Here is a 9,484-nt window from a genome sequence, read left to right on the forward strand (position 1 = left end):
TTTTGAAAAAGATGATGAAATTGAACAACCAATCATAGAGGAACATATTACACCACCTGCCTCACTGACACCAAGGCTGGATGAAACAAGTTCAAGTGAGAGGACACCGCGACTAAGGAGCATTGAAGAGATTTATGAGGTAACCAAAAACCTAAACGACATTAACCTCTTTTGTCTTTTTGGTGATTGTGAGCCTCTAAGCTATCAAGAAGCGGCGGAAAACATAAAGTGGAAAGACGCCATGGATGAAGAAATCAAGTCAATCACGAAGAATGATACGTGGGAACTTACTACACTTCCACGAGGACACAAAGCAATCGGAGTAAGATGGGTGTACAAGGCAAAGAAGAATGCTAAAGGAGATGTGGAGAGATACAAAGCAAGATTGGTGGCTAAAGGCTATAGTCAAAGACAAGGAATTGACTATGATGAGGTATTTGCTCCTGTTGCTCATCTTGAAACTATTAGACTGATAATTTCTTTGGCAGCCCAAAATAAATGGAAGATCTATCAAATGGATGTGAAGTCAACCTTCTTGAATGGTTTTCTCGAAGAAGAAGTCTATATTGAGCAACCACTGGGCTATGAAGTAAAAGGGCAAGAAGAAAAAGTCTTGAAGTTGAAGAAGGCGTTGTATGGTCTCAAGCAAGCACCGAGAGCTTGGAATGTTCGAATCGACAAGTACTTTCAAGACAAGAACTTCATCAAGTGTCCATATGAGCATGCACTCTATATCAAAGCGCAAAGTGGAGATATTTTGATTGTGTGTTTGTATGTAGATGACTTGATCTTTACAGGGAACAATCCAAGCATGTTCGAAGAGTTCAAGAAAGATATGTTAAATGAATTTGAGATGACGGATATGGGGCTCATGGCATATTATCTCGGCATCGAAGTAAAACAAGAAGACAAAGGAATTTTCATCACCCAAGAAGGCTATGCCAAAGAAGTCCTTAAGAAGTTCAAGATGGATGACGCCAATCCAGTTGGCACCCCGATGGAATGTGGCAGCAAGTTGAGCAAGCATGAAAAAGGAGAGAATATGGATCCAACTCTTTACAAAATTTTGATTGGAAGTTTACGTTACTTGACATGTACAAGGCCGGATATTCTCTATGTTGTAGGAGTAGTAAGTCGCTACATGGAAGCTCCAACCACAACTCACTTCAAGGCGGCAAAGAGAATCCTTCGATACATCAAAGGTACAACAAACTTTGGCTTGCACTATTACTCTTCTGACAATTATGACATTATTGGCTATAGTGATAACGATTGGAGTGGAGACTTGGATGATAGAAAGAGCACTACTGGTTTTGTGTTCTTTATGGGAGATACTGCTTTCACTTGGTTGTCAAAGAAGCAACCAATAGTCACACTATCAACTTGTGAAGCCAAGTATGTCGCTGCCACATCATGCGTTTGTCATGCAATATGGCTAAGGAACTTGTTGAAAGAGTTAAAAATGCCACAAGAAGAACCTATGGAAATATGTGTTGACAATAAATCAGCACTCGCTTTGGCAAAGAATCCAGTCTTTCATGAAAGAAGTAAGCACATCGACACCCGTTACCACTTCATAAGAGAATGTATTGAGAAGAAGGAGGTAAAGTTGAAGTATGTGATGTCTCAAGATCAAGCTGCCGACATTTTCACAAAGCCACTCAAGTTGGAAACTTTCGTGAAGCTAAGGAGTATGCTTGGAGTCACAAATCAAGTTTAAGGGGGGATGTTGAAATATAAACTTGATTTGGGCCTAAATTAATTATTTGGTTCCTTGGACTTAGTTATTTTGGGCTTAAGTAATTATGGGTCATGTTTCTAGAGAATTCTTGTAGTTTTTGGAGTGTCTAGATACTTCTTATGGTTGTAATATTCTCTAGAATACTCTTTGGATCTCTATAGTTGAGAACTCTCTAGAATTAGTGTGTCTAGAGTTCTCCTTAGAGTAGTATAAATAGAGATGTAATCCTACACATTTGTATCAAGCAAAAATACAAATTTCTCTCCTCCATAAAGAATTCTCCTTTCTATCAAGTTTCTATTCAAAGTCTCCAATATTCCTAAACACTTTTCCTAAACATAAAAAGCCTTATTTCCAACATTAATTGCTATTAACAATTTTTTTAAAATTTCATTTTAACTTATAAATATTAGTGATGTCCTGAGAAAGAGGAAATGGGAGGAAATAATGGAGAGACATAAAGAAAATAATTAAAGAGTGGGATCAGGGAGGGTTTAAACCCTTTATCTTTCATGCCATCTCCTTTCTGCAATAAGTATGTGTCTGTATATTTCATTTTCTAAGTCTATATGTTTTGTTGTTTCATGATTGGTAACTTCATTGAAATCTCTTTTTAGGTATTGTGGATCTTTGGAGGCAATGGCTATGCCTACAAGGAGTGCTGGTATGGCCCATGCCTTATTTCAAGGAGTAATATTTGACTTTTTATTTTATGCTATGCTCAATTTTTCAGTATTATGTATCATGTTGATTCCTATAATTCAGCAAACATAGAAACAGTGTGTGGAGTGCAAATAATTTGTGTGCTCACCTCAATTTTCATTCCATGAGTGTGGTGTATTGAATTAAAATTTTGGTTTTCTTTATTTTGGAAATTGCAGTTACCATGACAATGTTTTTTTTACTCTCGTGCTCTGCACATTGTCAATTATTTGAACGCATGTGCAACGTTCTATCCACTAATGACCCATTCTAGGTCTCTTAAAAAGGATTTCCTAGTGTCTATTTAATTGGACAAAAGGACTATTGCTTCATCTTGTCTCATTTAATGCCACAAGCCACCAAAAGCTTAGCACAAATATGATCCTAACATCCAAATCTTATATCACATGATCTTGCATTTACTCCATCCCTCCATGTTTCCGCACATACTCATCCTTCATTGTCGGTACCACAACCTTTTCTCTCATTTATCCTTCATAAACAAGCCACCCTTGACACTTCATAATACTGTCCAAATTCTTTGATGTTCATTTATTATCTTTGCTCCATTCAAAATTCTCTCTACTTGCTCTGTACATTTTCTGTTTTTCCTGTATAACAGCCCCCCTCTATCTCTTTCTTTTCCACTTCTTCCTCTCTAAGTATTCTCTTTATGTAAAGGCAATTCCATTGATTTGGTGAAATGGATAGAAGACATCTTCATGTATTGCTAATGCTGTTTTTGCTGATTATATACTTGGTTGGTGCTAGTTTTTTTTTTTGCTCAGCAAAAATAGATATATATTATTATGAAAAAGTACCAGAGGTACTATAGATACAACTATTGATAGAAAATAAGCATGTGGATCTTGTGAATACAGAGACCCAAGCTATTACCCCTAAGACTGTTACATGTGTATAAACCACCCCACCCTACCTAGCTATTAAAAGCTTCCTTTAGGTTTGAAGACCACTGATTGAGGTGTACAGCAAAATCCTTCTCCATAGATTTAATCCACGACCAGAGGACAAAAACTGCTTCATCCATTAATCTACTCCCATTAAACGTGTGGTTTTGGAAGACTATCTTATTTCTGTGATTCCAGATTGACCATGTCAAAGCCACCCACCAGCATTTCCACCTTGTATGGTTCCTTACTCCAGCTGTCCCAAGTGTGTGCTGCAGGAAGTGGTCTCTTGGATTAATTGGCAGTGCTGTTGCTAAATTAGCCCAAGATATAGACTCCCACCACAGGGGTAAGGTACAACTGCAGCTAAAAAATAAATGCTCTGCCTCCTCATCTTTAAGTCCACAGAATGGACATAACCTATCATTTACCACCACCTGACGCCTTATAAGATTCATTTTTGTTGGTAACCTGTCTTTGATCAATCTCCATGCGAAGATAGCTGATTTGGCTGGGATTTTTAATTTCCATAGGTCCACAAAATCAGAATTCTGGATTGACCCCCTTATCTCTCTCCATATAAGATCATACCCGCTTTTAGATGAGTAATGTCCTCTGTGGTCATGCTTCCATATCCATTTTTCTTCCCTATGAGGCTGAATTTGCTGCTGAGCTAAGTCCCCAATAAAAGAATCTGCCAACAGTAACTCTGATTCAAAAAGGTCCCTTCTCCAATTGAGATTCCATTCCCATCCAGTGCTGTTGCTGGTTCCCATGCACGAAATAGTTGTCTGTTTTTGAGAGGATATGTTGTATAATCTTGGGTATTTCTCCCTTAAAGGCATGCCAGTATCTAACCACGGATCCTCCCAAAATCTGAATTTGTCACCGCCCCCCACTATCCAACCAGTTTCATTTCTTATTGCAGAATTCTGCTGCTGGTGCAGAATTGAAATTATATCCTTCCACCAGATGGAATCTTGATTTGCTGTTGTACCCTCCTCCAAAGCCCTCCAACCACCATACTTGGAATCTAGCAATTTTGCCCATGGCTCCTCGTGCTTGTGAAAAAGATCCCATCGCCACTTTCCCAATAGGGCTGCGTTAAAAGTCCGAAGATCTTTGACTCCAAGGCCACCTCTGTCTTTTGGTTGGCATATTGTCTTCCAATTGACCCAAGCTATCTTCCGCTGATCTAATCCTCCTCCCCATAAAAATCTTCTTTGGATGGCCTCCAATTTGGTTATTACTTTTGAAGGTACCCTGAAAAAAGAAAAGAAGAAAATAGGAATTGCTGTTAGAGTTGCATTGATAAGTGTCACTCTCCCCCCAACGGATATGTGTCTTTGTTTCCAAGTGGCGAGTTTTCTCTCACATTTTCTAACAAGAGGATCCCAAAGTTTGCTACGTCTTGGGTTATCCCCTATAGGGATACCTAAGTACGAGAAAGGTAAGGCCAAGATTCTACAATTAAGATAATCAGCCGCCTCTGTTGCCCATTGTCCAGCCTTCCCAATGACACCAAAACTGCTCTTTGCGAAGTTTATTTTTAGGCCAGAAACAAGTTCAAAACTTCTCAAAATGGATTTAATCATCTGCACGTTTTGCATTGTTGCCTCCCCAAAAAATATAGTGTCATCTGCGTACTGTAATATATTGACTGGCATGTTATTTTTTCCCACCAGGAAACTGCTATATAGACCCTTTTCCATTGCTTCTCTCATGAGGCCCGTTAATCCTTCAGCGACTATATTGAAAAGAAAGGGTGCTAATGGATCACCTTGCCTTAGGCCTCTATTTGGAAGGAATTCTTCAGTGGGACTACCATTAACCAAGATAGAGACCGAGGCTGATTTAAGGCAACCCGCAATCCAGCTGACCCATTTAGGGCAGAAACCTAGTCTCTTCAACATGTAGAATAGGAAATCCCAGGAGACTGAGTCGTACGCTTTTTCATAGTCTACCTTAAACACCAAACAATGCTTTTTTCTCCTCTTTGCTTCCTCCACAGCCTCATTAGCTATGAGCACGCTATGCAAGAGGTGTCTACCACTTATGAATGCCGATTGTCTCTCATCAATTAAATCTGGCAGCACCTTCTTCAATCTATTTGCCAAGAGCTTAGCCACAATCTTATAAGTACAGCCTATTAGTGATATAGGCCTGTATTCATTAAGATTTTGTGGAGCTTTGACTTTTGGGATCAGAGCAACAAAGGATGCATTGCTGCCTCTCGGAAAGCTTCCATTCACATGGAACTCATCTAAAAATCTGCAGAAATCCGGCTTTAGAATATCCCAAAAATGCTTGATGAATCTGAAATTTAATCCATCCGGGCCAGGGCTTTTTTCACTTCCACATTCCCACACTGCGGCCCTGATTTCTTCCTCCTTAAAAGCACCCACTAGCATGTCATTATGAGTCTGACCAATACCACAGAATTTAACCCCATCAAGGACCGGTCTACACTTTTCAGGTTCTCTGAATCTGTTGCTGAAGAACCGGCGGACCTCCTGTTTTACTACAGCAGGGTCATCGACCCATGAGCCATCTATTAGAATACCTTTAACTGCATTATTAGATTGTCTAAAGTTCATCAGCAAGTGGAAATATCTTGAGTTACAATCTCCCTCTTTGCTCCATTTAACTCGCGCCTTTTGTCTCATTAAAGACTCATGAGAGAGTGCTGCAGCCCACAAGTCCTCTTGTAATTTTTTGCAGGTCATCAACTCTTGGGAATTCAGCTGCCTGCTTGTGCTTTCAACTTCTAATCTGTTTAGGTCTGCTTCAATCCTTTGAACCTTCTTCAGTGTGTCACCATACTTCGTCCTATTCCATTCCTTCATTGCTTCCTTGAGTTTTTTGAGTTTTTCTTTGAGGACAGTGCCCCCCCATCCCCTTGGGTGGAAATTTGTCCAGGTTTCTCTGACCATACTTTCAAAAGATTTGTCTTTCAGCCAGCAGTCAAAAACCTTAAAAGGTTTTGGCCCCCAATCAATGAATTTTGCCTTAAGAAGAATAGGACAGTGATCTGAAAAGTTTCTGTCCAGAGTAAAGCTGGTGCAGCTTGGCCATTTTTGAAGCCAATTGGAGGATACAAGGAACCTATCTAGTTTGCTCTTTGCAGTCCCACTTGGCTTGAACCACGTGAATCTTCTCCCCATGGAAGGTATCTCTACAAGCTCCATATCTTCTATCCATTCATTGAAATCGTTGATAATATTGTCATCCCATCCCCTTTGAGACGCCCCTTCTCTTTCAGAATGATGTCTTATGCTATTAAAGTCACCCAGGAAGCACCATAAGCCTTCAGGGTCTTGCTGTTTTAGATGCTTGAGTGATTCCCACAATTGCCTTTTATTCTGCCTATCACAGGGGGAGTAGATATTTACTATGTGTGTTTTCTGATTCTCCTGGGTCCAGACGCCTTCCAATGATATGTATCCTGTTCCCACTTCCCTGTTCTCTAATTTAAATGCCTGCTCCTTCCAAATGCACAGTAGCCCCCCTGCTGTGTTAGTAGCTGGTAGAAAATCCCAGCCAACATCTGGATATCCCCACAGAGTCTGGCACATATCCAGATGAATTTGATCCCTCTTGGTTTCTTGAATGCAAATCATGTCTGCCTTTTGTTTGTTGACCAGCCGCCTTATTGCTGCCCATTTAACCCCTCTCCCCAATCCTCTAACATTGTAGGACAATATATTCATGATGATAAGGGCCTGTTTCCCATTGCCTCAGCCTCCTTGCTGTCTCTAGTCTCCATTTCAACTATCTTGTGGATGATTGTTGCCTGGTCTGAGTCACTGTGCACTCCCATGAGTTTTGCTATTTCCCACTGAAAAGCTGCTTCTTCCAATTGGTTTTGATAGGGATCGTCAGAAGTTGCAATCTGCTCATATTTATCTTTGGCCGTGTCTTCTGTTTGATGTTGAGACCCACTAGGGTTATGGGTTGGGACCAAGACCGTGGGGGGGAATTTACTCTGAGAAATATGCTGTTGGCTTTGTTGGGCCAGATTCTGTTTGCACCCCTTTCTTCTAACAAAAACTTTCCACTCCTTTCCACACTCAAGAAACTGCTTAGTAGGGCTGTTGCTTAAGTGTTGAGGATTGTTGTTGCTGTGCTGATGGGCCTTTCCAATAAGAGGCCCAAGTTGGGCATGCTGTGTGTCACTTGCGGGGGGAAAGTTATTTTGAGTCACGTGAGCTATTGTGGCTGGTGCTTCTTTATCTTTGTTACCCACCTCCCTATTTGTTTTGCTGTCCCTAATTTGGCAGCCACGTGGCAGAATTGAGAGTTTATGTGGCCCACTAGTGCCTTCTCGGTCAAAACACAAAGGGCCTGCAAGGAGCTCAACGTCTACTTCCTCTTCCATGATACCTGCCTCTCCTACCATCTCTGACACCATATTCTGGCCCCCAAGATCTTTCCTATTTCTTCCTTCATTTTGAAACTCTTCCCCTATTCGTGCTTCTAGGTCTGCGGTGGGCAAAAGCACAGGTGGCTGCTCCCTGTCTTTTCCCGTATCCGACCGCGCACTGTTTTCGAAGGTAGGTAGCTTTGCCCAGTCACCTTGGGCTTTACCCACTGGATATACGACGGCGCACGGACTGTTGGGTAACTGCGTCTTGCGGATGTCGTCGTCGTTATCGTCTCTTCCGACAAGGTCTGTCGGTATCGGCGCTAACTCTTCAACGGAGACGATATCGTCCGAGTCGATGTCATCCGACAGGTTCAAAGAGGAACAGCTGCGATTACTGCGCATTCCGACGATGCTCGAGGCTTCTTCAACAATCTGAATGTCGTATGACTCCCCTCCGCTCGAGACATGGACAGTGTGATTGAACCATGGACTCCATGGGGTTCTTATAAGAACCCGGGCTCTGTCTAACCTTCTGAGGTCTTCCACGTCATCATCGACATCAACGAGCTCGCCGATTGCCGCCACTATATGCCTTAGGTTCCCTACGTCCCATGCTTGGGGGGGAACTCCCCAGCACTGAGCCCAGACTACCCTGTACCCAGGTCTCATTTTCGGGTTCCATTTTTCTAGCGATATTCAGCCCAAATCTCAAGGTTTACATCAAAATTTTTCTTTATGTGTCTTAATTTACCTTTGAAATCTTGTGTATTTACTTTAGAGGCACTTTCAAAGGGCGAAAGAAAAATCTAAGAAGCTTAAAGGATATATATGTATCCTAGATTGCCTTCTCCACTCACGTGTGTGTAGAACTGGTTTAAGTTTTTATATATATATATATATATATATATATATATACCTGTATTAATAGAAAGTTGAAGGGGTTCAAATTCAGCATTGCTCTTGATATACCTGTATTAATTTTGGTTTTCTTTATTCTGGAAATTGCAGTTACCATGACAATGCTTTTGTTACGTCTCAGGCTCTGCACATTGTGAATAATTTGAACGCATCTGCAATGTTCCCCTTGCTTGAGTGCTTCTTCAGGTATCAGGTTTGTATTTACATTTTCGAAATCAATTTGTATCTAATGTGTGCATTGGTTGAAGATGGTATGTATTATTGGCTTAAAGCTTTCACCATTGTGAATTTGGATGGTTTGAGAAAGGTGTTTTTCACTCATCAGAGTGCTTTAAATTTGCTAAACTAGTTTTAAATGTTATATCTAATACAAGTTATATAATCAGTTATATAACTGATTATATAACTTAGCCTCTCAACAATTAATATCCACCATGCATCACCTACTTCATCTCTGAAAAAATTAAAAAATTTTAATTATTATTAATTCTTTTGCAGCTATCCTCCTCTATAATGACACTTAGCCTCCTCCTTGCACATAGTGAGAGACTTACCCCTTTTGCTAAACCCAACTCCTATTAATCATATATAGCACAATTTATGTATCCAAAATGGATTGTCCCCAGATGATGGAAACTGGCAATTCTTGAGATTTTAAAATTAAGTTGTGTATTATATTTTAAAATTCCGGCCATGGTTGCAGTCACATTAAAAATATGGCTTAATATTACTCATGATAAGTACAACCATAGAATGTATAGTATAAACTTTTAAAAAGATTCAATTTTTCCTTATTACCGGTGAACCAATTCTTTTTTTCATATATGCAATTTTCTCTGCATTTTTCCT

This window comes from Glycine soja, chromosome 19, assembly GCF_004193775.1.
Source record: "Glycine soja cultivar W05 chromosome 19, ASM419377v2, whole genome shotgun sequence".
Lineage (NCBI taxonomy): Eukaryota > Viridiplantae > Streptophyta > Magnoliopsida > Fabales > Fabaceae > Glycine > Glycine soja.